The 18,918-nt window shown below is 49.1% G+C and overlaps 1 protein-coding gene and 1 long non-coding RNA gene across 6 annotated transcripts in view; one reads left to right on the top strand and one right to left on the bottom strand.

Annotated features, from left to right (window-relative positions):
• The window catches only part of LOC139057613 (NLR family CARD domain-containing protein 3-like), a 129,506-nt gene that overhangs the window by 92,189 nt on the left and 18,399 nt on the right, over window positions 1-18,918 (bottom strand). The window lies entirely within an intron of this gene.
• Window positions 1,095-18,765, top strand: LOC139057614 (uncharacterized). The gene is made up of 3 exons (XR_011512940.1): window positions 1,095-1,146; window positions 8,892-8,961; window positions 18,727-18,765. It is a non-coding gene; the product is annotated as an uncharacterized lncRNA (long non-coding RNA).

Here is an 18,918-nt window from a genome sequence, read left to right on the forward strand (position 1 = left end):
ATTCCGCGCGTCTTGGTCCGTGACGTCAAGCTACCGTATAATCTAATGGGGACACTCCCGTATAAGCCTAAGTAAGCCGCGGTAATTTTGACGTGGCCGCTTTCGTCACGCTGTGCTTGGCAATGAGCCCTTCGATTTTCGATGTTTGGGTAGCCAGACTGCAGCTCTGAGAGGAAATTACGTCACGTTGGCATTGTGGCCACGTGAGAGAAAAGTCTCCGGCAAGTCTCAGGCAGCCCTAGGCGTCCGAGGCCATACGAGCCTCGCAAGATCGAACAGCTGGCAGTTGGCGCTAGGGCGCTGACGCTGCCGTTCACTCAGTGTCGTCTGCTCCATTCTGTTCTTGAAGGACATGGTGGCTTCGGCGGACGAGATAATTGTGCTGCTTCTAGCAGTAACCGAACTGTCGGACGCATACGAGGCTACTGAAGAGGAACGCGACGAAGTGGATGAGCATGTCGTGAACCTTCTGCTCACCTGTCATTCTTAATTTATTACGTGTGCATGCAGTGCTTATCTCCATACTTGTAAACATTGCACTCAGCAAGCGTGAATCACAGATAATTTTTTTACTCGTTCACTTGTGGAACAAGCAACATACCTACATGCTTTTTAATTCGAACAGTCGGTGCTCGTGCGGAAATTTTGAATGAATTTCATAAGGAAATGGGCCTTTATATGCAAATATACAGAAGCGATTTCCACCTACCCTTATACAGATATAAAAAAAAAACTCGGCAGCCTGGGTTTCTTTTTGGAAGCGCAATGGGTGTGTTGCTTGCGCCTCTTCGCCTCCTCCATATGCCTTGAAAAATTAACGAACAAAATTTATCACTTACACACGAATTGTCTGCGTAGTCTATATCTTAAAGAACGCCAAATATATAACGCACGTTTTTTTAATACGCGAGATCGATGTTAGGTATAATTTGTTCCAATGAATGACGGTACTTAGCCTCTATGACATTAGTTCATATTTAGCTACAATACTGGGAAGATATATATTGTTACGATGCGCTCAAGGAAGATACTTTTTCCTCTGTGCTTCTATTGCAGTGCATTGAATAATATCGAGCACCGTGAGGTTACTGCCGCCCTTACTACATGTCGGAGGATCCCTCCAGTCAAGAGCTAAGAGCGAGTACCGTAAGTGTGTCCTACTCTTAATCGGGAAACAAATACTTCATGGCACAGTGCTGTTTTCTCACTTATCCAGCTCCCTAGTTTTGGTTTTATCATGTGTAGCTGATTCAATGTTTGGGTATCCCACTCTCCTTGCCAATGCTTCCTCAGTTTACGGCGTAGAACAGACTAAGTCTGTGGCAGAGATGGGGATATTTCGCCCTCTGTCTCTGAAACTTACTGACGGAGAGTTTTTGTCAGCAGCAACGTTACCTTTTATACCTTTGCGGCCATGTACCCAGCATAAGCCAATCACTTGGCTGCATAAATATGCGGAGCACACCAAGCTGTACAGTTCATTCAAAACAGAGTTCTTTTGTTTTCGCAGGATAATCAGAAGTCACTAAAGTTAACGAGTCTTAATTAGCCTTAACGATATTTGTGTGCCTTATGTGTTGAACAGCCCAGAGTATAGCGTACGCTTCCGCTGCGAAGATACTGGTGTGTAGAATTCATCCCCCAGTTGTTGAAAATGAGGGTCTTAGAGCTGCTTGAGGAACTTCAGCAGGAGGCTTCGAAGCATCTGTGTAAAATTGAGCAGAGGTTCAAAGAATTGTGAATATAATTAGCCTCAGGTGCTCGTTTCGATATTTCTACGAAGGAGATGTCACAGCGGATATTATGCCACTGCCAAGCCGGTGGAAGCCAAGTAGGAGCCATTAGGACATTCTACACTACATTACAGCGGCCTCTGTTGGGACTTAACAGGGACTCCTGTTGTTTCTCAGAGTGCTTACAACTGGAGGGACAGAGGAGGCTGGATGGCTGGACGGTTACAGAACAGCCTGAAAGTGGACATGTCGCGAATAGTCAATTTACATGGATGCTGAATATCTGATTAGATTTTCAGGGCGTAGCAGAAAGGTAAAATTTCCGTTGCAGATGTAGGCACCTTCTGTCACTTCCCCAGGGTTTGCGGGATAAGACCTTCAGTATATTCACTATATTCATACACTTCGCTTTCAGATAGTTGAAGTGGGGAATAAATGTAAATTTATAGTCCAAAATGAGGCCCAAACTTTATGCTCATGGCTGGCAGGTACCTCTCGTCGATTAACATAGATAGAGAGGGCAGGTAATATGCCCTTCCTATTCCAGAAAAGAACAGACATGCTTTTTACTGGTTTAGTTTAATCCCATTCTCGCCAGCCCACATACACAATTTATTAGGCCCAAGCTGTACATGTCTCTCAAAGATCGAAACGCTACACGATTTAAAAGCTATTTGTACGTCATACCCATACACAGGATAAAATATTGTCACGTGGTCGTGACGTCAAAGAACACAGTAGCAATACTGTGAAACACAAAACAAACTTTTATTGGGCGAACCTGTGCCCACAAAAGAGGCTACACTTATAGCACAACGATAGCGGCGAACACGGTCGGCGATCGTCGAAAATCTGATCAGCGAGTCAAGCGCGTCGGCTTTTATAGATCAGTCGTCGAATGTTCCAGATTAACTGATGGGACCCGCGTGTCTTCCACAAAGTTCTACACCATTCGTGTCACGCGATGAAATCTGATAACACAAGGTTCGGCGACAACAGACACGCGGATAGAAGCGTCGATAACTTTCCAGAAACGTCGGATACATACAGGCGCGTCCCTCGCTCTGCGATTACAGTTGTTAAGCGGCGAAACGTGGTTGCCCGATAAAGATAAGTACACGTGTCATTACCCCCCTCTTAAAAAGCATCGACCCGATGCTGCAAACAAACGAAAGCAACAAAGAAAACCACTCGTAGCAAAGAAAACAACAAACTAAGGAAGTTCATCAGCGTCCGTAAGATGGTTTAAGGCGCACCACGTGGACCGCTTCAGATCGTGCGCGGCGCCGCTGTGAGTGCGAAATGCCGTCTGGCACGACCTCATAGTCTAGTGTACCAATACGTCGGATGACCTTGTAGGGTCCGAAATAGCGTCGCAGCAGCTTCTCACTGAGTCCTCGCCGGCGTATCGGGGTCCATACTCAAACACGGTCGCCGGGCTGGTACTCGACGAAGCGTCGTCGGAGGTTGTAGTGTCGGCTGTCCGTACGCTGCTGGTTTTTGATCCGTAGGCGGGCGAGTTGTCGGGCTTCTTCGGCGCGCTGGAGATAGCTAGCGACGTCAACATTCTCTTCGTCAGTTACGTGCGGCAGCATGGCGTCAAGCGTCGTCGTCGGGTTCCTGCCGTAAACCAACTTGAACGGCGTGATCTGTGTTGTTTCTTGCACCGCCGTGTTATAAGCGAATGTTACGTACGGCAGGACGGCATCCCAGGTCTTGTGTTCGGCGTCGACGTACATCGCTAGCATGTCGGCGAGGGTCTTATTCAGCCGTTCCGTAAGACCATTCGTCTGCGGGTGGTAAGCCGTTGTCCTCCTGTGCCTTGTCTGATTGTATTTCAGAATGGCTTGGGTGAGCTCCGCTGTAAAGGCCGTTCCTCGGTCGGTGATGAGGACTTCTGGGGCGCCATGTCGCAGGAGGATGTTTTCGACAAAGAATTTCGCCACTTCGGCTGCGCTACCTTTCGGCAGTGCTTTTGTTTCAGCGAAGCGGGTGAGGTAGTCCGTCGCCACGACGATCCACTTATTTCCGGTTATTGACGTCGGAAAGGGTCCCAGCAAGTCCATCCCGATCTGCTGGAATGGTCGGCAAGGAGGCTCGATTGGCTGTAGTAATCCGGCTGGCCTTGTCGGCGGTGTCTTGCGTCGCTGACAGTCTCGGCATGTTCTGACATAACGGGCGACGTCGGCGGTCAGGCGCGGCCAATAATACTTTTCTTGTATCCTCGATAGTGTCCGGGAAAATCCGAGGTGTCCAGCGGTCGTATCGTCATGTAAGGCATGCAATACTTCTGGACGAAGTCCTGACGGGACAACAAGAAGGTAATTGGCGCGGACTGGCGAGAAGTTCTTCTTCACGAGTAGACTGTCTTGAAGCGTGAAGGAAGATAATCCGCGCTTAAATGCCCTGGGGACAACGTCGGTGTGCCCTTCCAAATAATCGACGATGCCTTTAAGTTCTGGGTCCGCTCGTTGTTGTTCGGCGAAGTCTTCCGCGCTTATTATTCCAAGGAAGGCGTCGTCATCCTCGTCATCTTGCGGCGGCGGGTCAATGGGGGCGCGGGATAGGCAATCGGCGTCTGAGTGTTTTCGTCCGGACTTGTATGTTACGGTGATGTCGTATTCTTGTAGTCTGAGGCTCCACCGTGCCAGCCGTCCTGAGGGATCCTTTAAATTCGCTAGCCAACACAAGACGTGATGGTCGCTGACGACTTTGAATGGCCTGCCATATAAGTAAGGGCAAAATTTCGCTGTAGCCCAAACGATGGCGAGGCATTCCTTTTCGGTTGTAGTATAATTGCCTTCCGCTTTGGACAACGACCGGCTAGCGTAAGCTATCACGTGTTCATGTCCATCTTTTCTCTGGACCAGGACGGCGCCGAGGCCTAGGCTACTGGCGTCAGTGTGGATTTCGGTATCGGCGTGATCGTCGAAGTGCGCAAGTACGGGCGGCGACTGCATGCGTCGTTTGAGTTCTTGAAATGCCTCGGCCTGCGGCGTTTCCCACTTGAACTCGACGTCGCATTTAGTTAGCTGCGTCAGCGGCTCAGCGATGCGTGAAAAGTTCTTGACAAATCGCCTGTAGTAGGCACACATGCCAAGAAATCTACGCACTGCCTTCTTGTCGATGGGCTGTGGGAACTTTGCTATGGCAGCTGTCTTCTGCGGGTCGGGGCGGACTCCAGATTTGCTGATGACGTGGCCTAAAAATAGAAGCTCCTCGTAAGCGAAGAGGCACTTTTCCGGCTTCAGAGTAAGTCCTGATGACCTGATGGCCTCTAGTACTGTTGCCAGCCGCCTAAGGTGAACGTCGAAATTTCCGGCGAAGACGACGACGTCATCCAAGTATACGAGACAGGTCTGCCACTTCAATCCTGCTAAAACCGTGTCCATCACGCGCTGGAACGTTGCAGGCGCCGAGCACAGTCCGAATGGCATAACCTTGAACTCGTAGAGGCCGTCTGGGGTGATGAAGGCGGTCTTTTCGCGATCTCTTTCGTCGACTTCTATTTGCCAATAGCCAGACTTTAGGTCCATGGACGAGAAGTATTTAGCGTTGCAGAGCCGATCCAATGCGTCATCTATCCGTGGGAGGGGGTATACGTCCTTCTTCGTGATATTGTTCAGACGACGATAATCGACGCAGAAACGTAGGGTTCCGTCCTTTTTCTTTACCAGAACAACAGGGGATGCCCACGGGCTTTTCGACGGCTGGATGATGTCGTCGCGCAGCATTTCGTCGACTTGTTCTCGTATAGCTTCACGTTCTCGCGCCGAAACTCGGTAAGGGCTCTGACGGAGTGGGCGAGCGCATTCCTCGGTGATTATGCGATGCTTGGCGACTGGTGTTTGTCGAATCCTCGATGACGTCGAAAAGCAGCCTTTGTATCGTCGGAGCAGACTTCTGAGCTGCTGTTGCTTAATCACAGGGAGATTTGGATTAATGTCATAGTCTGGCTCGGGAACCATAGTCGTCGGGGTAGATGCGGCGGAATCCGAGAGGTCAAACGCATTACTTGTTTCCAGAATTTCCTCGATGTACGCGATCGTCGTGCCCTTGTTGATGTGCTTGAACTCCTGGCTGAAGTTTGTCAGCAACACTTCAGTTTTCCCTCCATGCAGTCGAGCGATCCCTCTTGCGACGCAAATTTCATGGTCTAGCAGTAGACGTTGGTCGCCTTCAATGACGCCTTCTACGTCAGCGGGTCTTTCGGTGCTGACTGAAATAACGATGCTACAGCGAGGCGGGACGCTCAATTGATCTTCGAGCACACTCAAGGCGTGGTGACTACGAGGGCTCTCCGGCGGCATTGCTTTATCTTCCGACAGCGTTACTGACTTCCACTTCAGGTTGATGATTGCGCCGTGTTGGTCCAGGAAGTCCATACCGAGAATGACGTCTCGTGATCACTGTTGGAGGATAACGAAGGTGGCAGGGTAAGTCCGGTCATGAATGGTTATTCTTGCCGTGCAGATCCCAGTCGGCGTGATGAGGTGTCCTCCAGCGGTGCGAATCTGAGGGCCTTCCCATGCGGTCTTAACTTTCTTCAACTGGGCGGCGATGTGTCCACTCATTACGGAGTAATCGGCCCCTGTGTCGACTAAGGCAGTGACTGCGTGGCCGTCGATAAGCACGTCGAGGTCGGTTGTTCTTTGTCTGGCATTGCAGTTAGGTCTTGGCGTTGGATCACGGCTGCGTCGTGTTGAACTGAGGTTGGAACGTCGCGTCATCAAGTCGTCCTTCGTCGGTGTAGTTTTGGCTTCCAGACTTCCTCGGGACGGCGGCGTGTCGTTATGTCGTCGAGATGGCCTCTTCGTCGTCTTCGTCGGCGGCGGAGGATCTTCGTCAGTTCGACGAACAGCAACCGCACCTCCATCGGTTGCTGCTTTTAGTTTTCCGGGTATGGGCTCGCAGAGCGGCCCCGGGCTGGGCCAGTGTATGGACGGCGCTGCGGCGACAGGTAGCGGCCTGGTGACGGCGAACGGGACGGTCGTCGAGAGTTCCACTGAGTGGCGGCTAGGTAATCGGCAATGTCACGTGGGCGCTCCCCAAGCTGTGGACGCGGCGCGTTGACGGCGAACCCTCTCAGTCCCATGTCGCGGTATGGGCATCGGCGGTACACATGGCCGGCTTCTCCGCAGTGATAGCAGAGCGGGCGGTGGTCGGGGGCTCGCCAAATGTCCGTCTTCCTCGTATAGGTGCGCTGGGCGACGGGTGGGCGCACTGGCGGCGGCGGCGGTGGACGACGAAATTGCGGTGTTGCAGGACCTTGGCGCGGTCGCGCAAGGGGGCCTAGACGGCGGGCGACGGCGGCGGCGTAGGTCATTGCTTCCGGCTGCGGTGGTTCTGGTTGCATCTCAGGAACTCCAAGGGATCGGTGCACCTCTTCCTTCACGATGTCGGCGATAGAGGCCACTTGACGCTGCGACGGAGGCAGGACCTTGCGCAGTTTTTCGCGCACAATGGCCCTGAGGGTCTCTTGAAGGTCGTCCGAACCTAGTCCTTGGATGGCATACTGCGGCGTGTGCCCCTTGCGGTTATATTGGCGGGTGCGCATCTCCAGAGTTTTCTCGATCGTCGATGCCTCTGCAGAAAACTCAGCCACAGTCTTCGGTGGGTTACGAATAAGTCCGGCGAAAAGGTCTTGCTTGACGCCGCGCAGCAGGAAGCGAACTTTTTTCTCCTCCGACACGTCCGGGTCGGCGTGCCGGAAAAGACGGGCCATCTCCTCCGTGAAGATTGCGATCGTCTCGTTTGGCAGCTGCACTCTGGTTTCGAGTAGAGCTTGGGCTCGCTCTTTTCGCACGACGCTTGTAAACGTGTGCAAGAAGCCGCTTCGGAAAAGGTCCCACGTCGTTAAGGTGGCTTCCCGATTCTCGAACCACGTCCTGGCGGCGTCTTCCAATGCGAAATAGACATGCCGCAGCTTGTCGTCGCTGCCTCAACTGTTAAACTTAGCGACCCTCTCATACGTTTCGAGCCAGGTTTCCGGGTCCTCGAATGTTGAACCGCGGAACGTCGGTGGTTCCCTGGGCTGCTGCAGCACGATCGGGGACGCTGGGGCTGCCATTGGAGTTGCCTTGGACACAATCTTCTTGGTCTCAGGTAAAAGTCCGCGCTCCGGGGGCAGCTGTTGAAGACGGCGGCTTGCTCGATGTTCCGGGACGGCACTGGTGTTTTTGCGGTCCGGGCTTGAATTACGGCTTGTCGGGGGCGTCCGGTACATGAACGTAAAGCACCTCCACCAGATGTCACGTGGTCGTGACGTCAAAGAACACAGTAGCAATACTGTGAAACACAAAACAAACTTTTATTGGGCGAACCTGTGCCCACAAAAGAGGCTACACTTATAGCACAACGATAGCGGCGAACACGGTCGGCGATCGTCGAAAATCTGATCAGCGGGTCAAGCGCGTCGGCTTTTATAGATCAGTCGTCGAATGTTCCAGATTAACTGATGGGACCCGCGTGTCTTCCACAAAGTTCTACACCATTCGTGTCACGCGATGAAATCTGATAACACAAGGTTCGGCGACAACAGACACGCGGATAGAAGCGTCGATAACTTTCCAGAAACGTCGGATACATACAGGCGCGTCCCTCGCTCTGCGATTACAGTTGTTAAGCGGCGAAACGTGGTTGCCCGATAAAGATAAGTACACGTGTCAATATAGTGTACATTGTATGATATTATGCAGAGAGCTCATTTTGCCATAAACAGAGTGCAGCTAAGCACCCAACCTGGTGGTACACCTGCTTCCTGTGTAATTAGCACATCACCGACTCTAACACGGAACGTGCTGTTAAACCGGTAAATTTGTATGAAATTAAGCAAATCGCCTGGCATTCCCCTTTTAGCAAGGTCAAGGAGAATTACGAAAAGCCACGTGCTGTCGTATGCCGTCATATCAATAAATACTCACAGAAAGAACTGCTTATGCACAAAAACATCGCGAATATTCCTCTCGATTCGGACAAGGTGATTAGTTGTGGATCTACGTTTCCTGAAACAACACTGTAGTGGGTCTAATAGTTTGTTACTTTCCAGAAAATTAGGCAGACAGGAGTGAACCATTTTGTCAAACCATTTATATAAGCAACTTGTCAAGGCTATACGCCTATAACTGTTGACCGAAGTTTATTATTGCTTCTTTCCAGACGGACGGAGTGCAGCCGGCAGAGGACACGGAGTAGGAGAGTGACAGTAGTGTTTTTTGGCTTTCAGGGTGTAGGTGCAATAATTTCATACACTATTCTATTGCTTTCTGAAGCGGACTTGTTACAACCGTTTAGTGCATCCTGAAATTCCTACATGTTGAACGGACGGTTGTCCAGCTTATTTCTATTTCCTTTCGGATCCAGAGGTAATTACTTCGCTTGATGCAGGTATCTCGTAAATGTATCTGAGTATTGGGATGAGCTAGAAATCGTTTCAAAATGTGCCCCTATAGAATCAGCTTGGTCAATATGTGTGCACCTTGTGTGTTTATTAACGGCAGAGGATGAGTTTCGCGGCGTTTTATTATGTTTTCCCTGTTCCAGGCTTTTCTTTAGACTGTATATGAATTAATCCTAGATATGTATTTTTGCAAGAGAGAAACGAAGAGTGAAAGGCAAGAATTTTAACGAAGGACCTGCCCGGTTGGCTACCCTGCACTTCGGGAGGGGTAAAAGGGAAGAACAAATGAGGAGAGAAAATAACAGTAACAGTCATTCAAAGTCAGTCGCAGTGGAATTTCCATTGTCATTTTTTTGTGAGCTTTCTTTTTTGGCACGCTGGCCTGTTTTCCCACTTTCAGACTTTGGGTGGGAGACAGAGGATGTGGCGTTGCCCCCGGCGCACCACGTGACTGTAGGACGGATTCGATTGATTGTGAGCAGAAAAACGCTTGCGTGCTGCTGGGAAGAAAATGTTTGGTTTGACCTTGAGTTGAATTATTTCTTTTTCTTTCTTCCATAACGGGCACGATCATAAATAAGCGGGGTGATCTCCGTCACAGTTAGCACAGTGGTTTGTGAAAGTACAGATGTATGAGGCTTGCTATATGGATGCATACTTTGCCCAAGTAGCGTGCCCTCAGCAGCTCGGGTACTCATGCCCAAAACGCTTACACGTGAAGAATCGTCACGGATGGGGAATGTATGGTCGTACGTGAAGTCTACAATATCGGGTCACTATTGAATCAGGGAGTTCACTTGTTTCAAATGTAATTATTACGTGCGAGGTTGGAATACCCTTGCTGTCGCGCCTTAATCCGTTGCACCTTTATCACATTCTGGTCTTCCCATATATCCAACAGTTCGCTTTCACTGAGTTCAATAAGGCCATAATTGGAAATGACACTGCGCACAGTGTTCATTAGCCTGTGTGGACCCACATAGACAGGAAGGGCACCAAACGCAACAATTTCTCTCTGTTTATTGTATTGAAGCTTATGACGCACTTACACAAGGTCGCCGCTTCCCATCTAAGTTACTTTGTAACAAGAGCCGATTGCTTCAGTCAGACATATTGCAACAGCGTATGGAGATAATGAACGGACTGTATTGGTTTCATGTTGACTATGTAATGAATGGCACATGGGAACTGTTTCTTTTGGTTTCGGGAAAATGTTGAGGGTTTCATCAGTGAGCTATCACGAAGGGGGGGGGGGGGGACTTGAAGCCATAGATGACATTATTGCGCTCTGCCCACCTCCGAACCAAACCTGGGCATGTCACAGGATTCATGAACATCATCATCAGCCTGGTTACGCCCACTGGAGGGCAAAGATCTCTCCCATACTTCAACTACCCCGGTCATGTACTAATTGTGGCCATGTTCTCCCTGCAAACTTCTTAATCTCATCCGCTCACCTAGCTTTCTGCCGCCCTCTACTATGCTTCCCTTTCCTTGGAATCAAGTCCGTAACCCTAAACGACCATCGGTTGTCTTTCCTCCTCATTACATATCCTGCCCATGCCTATTGCTTTTTCTTGATTTAAACTAAGATATCATTAAATCGCGTTTGTTCCCTCACCCAATCTGCTCTATTCGTATCCCTTAACGTTACACATATCATTCTTCTTTGCATAGCTGGTTGCGTTGTCCTCAATTTAGGTAGAACCCTTTTCGTAAGCCTCCAGGTTTCTGCCCCGTACGTGGGTACTGGTAAGACACAGCTGTTATATACTTTCCTCTTGAGGGATTATGGCAACCTGCTGCTCATGATCTGAGAATGTCTGCCAAACGCACCCCAGCGAATTCTTCTTCTGATTATTTCAGCCTCATGATCCGGATCCGCAGTCGCTACCTGTCCTAAGTAGATGTATTCCCTTACCACTTCCAGTGCCTCACTACCAAGCATAAACTGGTGTTCTCTTCCGAGACTGTTAAACATTACTTCGGTTTTCTGGAGATTAATCTTTAGGCCCACCCTTCAGCTTTGTCTCTCCAGGTCAGTGAGCATGCATTGCAGTTGGTGCCCTGAGTTATAAGCAAGGCAATATCATGAGCGCATCGCAAGTTACTAAGGTGTTTTCCATTAACTCTTATCCCCATTTCTTCGCAATCCAGGTCTCTGAATAGCTGCTGTAAACACGCTGTAAATATCATTGGAGAGATCGTATCTCCCTGCCTGACGCCTTTCTTTATGATTTTGTTGCTTTCTTTATGGAGGACTACGGTGGCTGTGGAGCCGCTATGGATATATTTCAGTATTTTTATACACGGCTCGTCTACACCCTGATTCCGCAATGCCTCGATGACTGCTGAGGTTTCGACTGAATCAAACGCTTTCTCGTAATCAGTGAAGGCTATATATAAGGGTTGGTTATATTCCGCACATTATTCTATTACCTGATTGATAGTGTGAATATGGTCTAATGCTGGGTAGCCTTTGGTCCTTTGTTTGAGGGAAGTCTATGGTGTTCATGATTCTATTTGCAATTACTTAAGTAAATACTTTGTAGGCAACGAACAGTAAGCTGATCGGTCTATAATTTTTGAAGTCTTTGACGTCCCCTTTCTTATGAATTAGAATTATGTTAGCGTTTTTCCAAGATTCTGGTGCGCTCGAAGTCATGAGTCATTGCGTATACAGGATGGCCAGTTTTTCTAGAACAATCTGCCCGCCATCCTTCAACAAATCTGCTGTTACTTGATCCTCCCCAGCTGCCTTCCCCCTTTGCATAGGTCCCGAGCCTTTCTTCACTTCTTCCGGCGTTACTTGTGGGATTTCAAATTCCTTTTCACTATTCTTTCGTCCATTATCGTCGGGAGTGCCACTGGTACTGTATAGTTCTCTATAGGACTCCTCAGCCTCTTGAACGATCTCATCCATATTAGTAATGATATTGCTGACTGTCTCTTAACGCATACACCAGATTCTTGCCTATTCCTAGTTTCTTCTTCACTGATTTTAGGCTTCCTCCGTTTCAGAGAGCATGTTCAATTCTATCCATATTTTACTTTTATGTCAGCTGTCTTACGCTTGTTGATTAACTTAGAAAGTTTTGCCAGTTCAATTCTAGCTGTAGATTTAGAAGCTTTCATACATTGGCGTTTCTTGATCAGATCTTTCGTCTCTTGCGATAGCTTACTGGTATCCTGTCTAACGGAGTTGCCACCGACTTCTTTTGCAGACTCCTTAGTGATGCCCATAAGATTGTCGTTCATTGGTTCAACACTAAGGTCATCTTCCTGTGTTAAAGCCGAATACCTGTTCTGTAGCTTGATACGGAATTCCTCTATTTTCCCTCTGACCACTAGCTTATTGATCGGCTTCTTATGCGCCAGTTTCTTCCATTCTTTCCTCAAGTCTAGGCTAATTCGAGTTCTTACCTTCCTATGGTCACTGCTGCGCACCTTGCCAAGCACGTCCACATCTTGTACGATGCCAGGGTTCGCGCAGAGTATAAGGTCCATTTCATTTCTAGTGTCATCGTTCGGGCTCCTCCAGCTCCACTTTCGGCTATCCCGCTTGCGGAAGAAGGTGCAAATTATCCGCATCTTATTCGTCTCTGCAAAGTCTACCAATAACTCCCCCCTGCTAATCCTACTGCCTATGCCATATTCCTTCACTGCCTTGTCTCCAGCCTACTTCTTGCCTATCTTGGCATTGAAGTCGCCCATCAGTACAGTGTATTTTGTTTTGACTTTACCCATCGCCGATTCCACGTCTTCATAGAAGCTTTCGACTTCCTGGTCGTCATGACTGGATGTAGGGACGTACACCTGTACGACCTTCAATTTGTACCTCTTATTAAGGTTCACAGCAAGACCTGCCACCCTCTCGTTATTGCTATAGAATTACTGTGCGTTACCAGCTATATTCTTATTAATCAGGAACCCGACTCCAAGTTCACGCCTCTCCACTAAGCCCCGGTAGCACAGGACGTGCCTGCTTTTTTAGCATTGTATATGCTTCATTTGTCCTCCTAACTTCACTGAGGCCTATTATATCCCATTTACTGCCCTCTAATTCCTAGAATAGCACTGCTAGACTCACCTCACTAGATAACGTGCTAACGTTAAACGTTGCCAGGTTCAGATTTCAATGGCGGCCTGTCCGTATTGTCACAGGATTATCTTACTCTATGTTGCGTACGCTAGCGGCACGTTCCCGCCGTAAACAACACACACACACGCACACGCGCACACACGCTCACGCAAACACAGGCACACACACACACAAACACACACACACGCACGCATCGAAGACTGGATATGAGCAAAACGAGCAGAAGGCAAAAGCGGGAGCCAACGTTCTGAAAAGTGGACTTTTTGATGGCTTCGATATGTTACACAAGTTTAACCATTGCCACCCAGAAAATAGGAAAGTAAAAGAAGTGGATAGAAGACCGGCGAAATGGTAAAAAGTGAGTGAAAGCAAAAAAATTCGAGAGGCGAACACGAAAAGGCGACAGCCAATTTATTCCAGCTAAGTCAGTCTGGAAGTGTCATGCGAAGCAGAGGCCGAAGGGGTGTGTTGTCTCTTCCGGGGGACCTTAAAGGTCCGAAAACCCGGCATCAGCTCAACCGCGAGGATCCCCCTTTCCCTACAGACGACTAGGCCGCACACTGCTACACGTGGGAGGGTCTAGCACTGCGGCGCTCGGGCATCTGGTGTAACTACACACCTAACGCCTGCTGACGCAGACACCCCTGCGAGTCCTGAGGTCACACAGGCATTAGGCCCTCCCCATACGTGGCCCGATCCCGAAGATAGTGAAATGCCGGGCCGACCAGCCGCGGAGGTGCAGTTCGCCATTAAGGAGCCCACGTGCACAGCTTCGTTGGTCATCTTTCACAGAATGGAAGGGCAGTGGGTTTCTTTCTTCGAAGAAACGCTTTGCCAGCATATGCACACGCAAATTCCAGAGAATGTCTAGGTGAGTAGATATGCGCGATCATTGGTTCGCTACCCTTGTGCAAAAGACATAAGGTGGATATAGTACTCATGATGTAGCTTGGGCGTATTGCAATGTAACCAGCTTGTGGTGTGAACATTTACCAAACGTGATGGTCTTCAGCGAGCGTAATGCGTGAGTCTGAAGTGGTGCTGAGGCAAGCTACAAACCTTCATACATGCTGATATGCGGCAAACGACGAAGTGTGAACGCCTGGATCGGGTGCTTGAGCAGATGAGATACGGGAGAGAAGCGGGCGGGAGTTAAATGCGACTACACTCAACAAATGCACACCCTGTCGTTCGTATCTTGCTACACATCAATAATCGCCATCTGCCTTACTTGAGTTTCCTTGCTTGAAAACGCTGTGCTCGGTACTTTCCTTTCAAGAACTGATAATGTATTAGTGTGTAGCATAATGACAAAAAAATTTAACTGAAGGGTGTACAGGCATTTTTTTAACCATTTTATGACATCTCCTGGGCCTCCACGGTGTGACATACGGTAAATCGGTACAGGGAGCACAGTGTCCATTGGGTCCGTATACAGTTTTTTCCTACTAATAGTGGTGAGGTGCTGCATTGAAAACCGCACATCCAACATTCTGTACACATGCACGAAGTCTCGCAGGTAACCTTTAACGGAACTATGGATTGCTTCACACGTGCGCACAAATCCTGGAACGTGACGACATAGAAGCACTTGCACGGATGTACGAAGGAAAAAATCATTCTGATCGCGAAGGTACATAAAGCGCCGCACAACTTCTCGCACAAATAAATGTGCCAACCCAAGGTCTCCTTTGTTTACGGGCAAGAGAAAGTTTGGACGGCTGGTTCATTCCTCAAGTCCACGGCCATATGAAAATTGTGAAAACACGGGGAATTTTTCGTATCTTGATCCCCGACGCTCACAGCAGAGCATACTACATCGCGGTGGTAAGATATAGCTTACAGGCTGTGGCATGCGAGAACATTGACAGCTGTCGCCCTTGCCACGATTTAACCTTTTTCTTGTGCTCTCACCCATTGTTTCTTCCAGTTCGGCTCCGGGTTGGGATAAGTATCGGGAAACATGCCTAGATATGTTGTTGCAGGGGTTCACCACCGAAGTCGAGAGAAGTAGTCTGGTATTTTATCCCATTCACCATGCCATAATCCATAACTGTTCTCCCAATTTATTTGCGCCCTGGTGTATTCGCAGAAGGTTTGAACTACCTCCACGGCCTGACAAATAATATCTGTATTTGATCAAAATATGGCGATGCCAGCGACATACGACAAAATTCTTACATGTGTTGACTGTAACATGGCGCCAGTTATACGTTCGTTATTCTCGATGGCCTTGCACAGAGATTCAAGGTTGGCTGCGAACAGCCGGTGCGACAGTGGACATTCGTTCCTAGCAAAAGCCCGCACTTGCTGTCAGGCAGGTCCCCGTTTAAAGTGAGCCGTTTTTAGCAGTTGGCATACGCCATTCTGACACCACCTCTTATTACGTTTCCTAGGTTTGGATGCTCTAATATGGCGAATAGAGGATTGTAGGAAACACGGTTGAAGGTGTTGGCGAGATCTAATTACACCAGAGTCACTCGGTGCCCAAATACACTACAACATTTAGCACATTTTGAGCTACATGTAAGTTTGTGGCGACGCTTCAACCCTTTATACCACAAGTCTGATGCGTGCCTATCAGCCTCCTTATCATACCCGGCAATCGTTTGGCCAAAAGCTTCATAAATATTGTAACGTAGAAAGACGCTGTCGAAAATCTATATACAAATATATATACAAGGAAATACGCCGCACTTGGCCAAGAGGCAACAGCCCACGCTAGCCTCTAATCGTCGTCGTCGTCTTGACCCTGCCCACGTCTTTGTCATCGCGAATACTTTTCCGTAGCACTACCCCCGGCGGCGAAAGCGCCGTTCCGGAGCGACTAAACGCCGGACTCGGAAGCAGTGTAGTAGGCCTTGAGCCTACTGACGTGTACAACATCACTAGATGCCAGAGTAATGGACAAGGTTGAACGCACAGGAGGAATTTCGTACGTCACAGGCGTCAGCTGGCGCAGCACGCGGTAGGGCCCTGTGTATCGCGAAAGGAGCTTTTCTGAACGTCCGACGTGACGAGAGGGCAACCACAGGAGCACGATCGCACCTGGTGAAAACTCTATGTCATGGTGGCGGGCGTTGCACTGACGCTGCTGAGTGGTTTGCGAGGCCATCAATCGAGTACGGGCAAGCTGGCGTGCATGGTCGTCGAGGGCAATGGCGTCGCGCGCATACTCCCTCGTTGAGATCGCAGCAGCAGGAAGTGCCGTGTCAAGGGGCAATGTCGGTTCGCGACCGCACAGTAGATAAAATGGAGAAAATCCGGCGGCGTCATGCCGGGAGGAATTATATGCAAATGTGACGTAAGCAAGGGCAATGTACCAGTCGTGGTGGTCCTTGGAAACGTACTTGGACAGCAGTGAAGAATATGGTTTAACCGCTCTGTCAGGCCATTGCTTTGAAGATGGTATGAGGTAGTCAGCTTGTGTTGAATGGAGCAGGAACGCACAATTTCGGTGATAACTTTCGAGAGGAAGTTAGGACCACGGTCAGTAAGCAGCTGTCACGGGGTGCCATGAAGCAAGATAATGTCACGAAGAAGAAAGTCCGTGACGTCAATGGCGCAACTGGTAGAGAGAGCCCGCGTGATAGCGTATCGGGTGGCGTAATCATTTACGACGGCTACCCATTTGTTCCCAGAGGACGACGTGGGAAAGGGACTGAGGAGGTCTAATACAACACGAAATAACGGTTCCACAGGGACGGTGATCGGCTGGAGATGCCCGGCAGGTGGCACCTGAAGTGTTTTCCGACGCTGGCAGGGATCACAGGCAGCAACACGGCGTCGGACGGAGCGAGCAAGACCAGGCCAATTGAAGCGGCGGCAAACGCGGTCGTACCTACGGGTTACCCCAAGATGTCGTGCAATGGGTGCGTCATGCATGTCAAAGAGCACAGTCTGTCCTAGATGTTTTGGCACGACAAGAAGATCAGATCCGTCAGGGTGGAAGTTCCTTCAGTACAGAATGCTGCCCTGGACGACATATCGGTCAACGGATGTTACGGTTGGTGTAGAGCGCAGACGCTCGATGAGTGCTCGCAGTGATAGGTCTCGGTACTGCTCATCGGCGATGTTAGCGAAGGCAGCACATGCGTTCCAACCAGCCTCGTTATCAGACCCGGAAATCGTTTGGCCAACAGCTTCATAAATATGCTACAGTCGACATTCGTAAGGCTTATCGGGCGATAAGACCCCACTAACGAACGTTTTTCGAGTGCCTCAGTTCTTGGGATGAGAACGATCTGCTAAGATGTGAAGCTCAGTGGTTTATGTTTTTGCTCATACGATTTGGCGATAACTGAACACAATCTAGGCTAATATTGTTTTGAATGTTTTAAAAAATGCCTACTCCTAGGCCGTCAGTGCCAGGTGCCTTGCCAACAGGTAGTGCATCTATTGCGTCCTCAATTTCTTTTGTGGAAATCGGCTGTTCCAGAAGCGTTCTTCTTCATTCAGCTTAGGCACTAACAACAAATTCTACTTTAAAGCCCCCTATAATGGTGTGTGGTTGACCGATCAATTCATTGAAATATTCCACAACGACGCGCTCGATAACATTACCGCACGTCGAACCGTCATGCCCACTTCCTATTTGTCGTATTTCCTTATTAGAAGCGTATCGTTTGTTAGTCCAATAACTCACGTTTTGTGGGCTCTTACCCGGCCCGCAGCTTCTCGGCCCGTGCACGAGTAACCGCCACTGTGTACTTGTCTGCATCAATCGTTCCAACTGAATTGTTATGCTTAGTAATTTGTTGGTATAAGTACCTGTTTCGGAGCATTCTATACCCGTAAAAAACTCCAAGTTGCTCTCGAGGGAAGGTTTGTCATGAACAAACCTTTCTCGAGGAATTGTCATGAACATGCGATGCAGACCGACCACTGTCGGTCTGCATCGGATGTTCATGACATTATTCCTTTGCAGACACTGTCGGTTCATCATACGGGCCCTATAAAGCGGGACTTTATATGCCTGAAGAAGTTGACACAGCGCAAAGCGTGAGGCAATCACAGACGTCCTCTCCCTCTGGAGGAGCAGGATGGAAGGGATGAGACTGCGCGTCCGCTCGCCTCGGTGCCTGCCGTTTCCCTCCAGTTTAGGCCCGGCAATCAGATGGCGAGGCCACACTTTATTCGTTTTGCCGAAGAGCAGGCTGCGTAGAAGGAACATCAGCGGGCCCTGCATATTGCGCTCGGGTGAAGAATAGGAGGCGTTTAATGAACGTTGCCGGGAAGTCACGCGAGAAAGGGCTCGTCGTCGACGTGCTGACCTCGTCGTGAGGTAGCGAGAAGCTCAGGCGCTACGACAACGAAGAATACCGAGCTTCGCTCGCACCCTTGTTCACAGTACTTAAGTGACTGCCAATTTTTTTCAACTTTGATAGATTTTTCATAGGGTATAACGCCATTCGGACACGATATCATACTTTAATGATTTGCCCTACTTCTTTGTGCCCCTATACATGTCGCATAACTACTCTTCCTTTCAGGAGTATCGGACATCGCCTTCGTGGTCTTGAGATCGCTATGTCAAGGTCCCAAAGTTTAAGTTCTCCAGAATTGATGTGTGCGAACATGCAAACACCTTTCGAACAGTGTACTTCATAATCGCAAACATTTCACAAAATTGATGTTGTGACCTATGCGTTACCTAAGCGTAAATATTGCGTCAGATTACAGAA

The sequence above is a fragment of the Dermacentor albipictus genome, chromosome 3, assembly GCF_038994185.2.
Source record: "Dermacentor albipictus isolate Rhodes 1998 colony chromosome 3, USDA_Dalb.pri_finalv2, whole genome shotgun sequence".
Taxonomy (NCBI): domain Eukaryota; kingdom Metazoa; phylum Arthropoda; class Arachnida; order Ixodida; family Ixodidae; genus Dermacentor; species Dermacentor albipictus.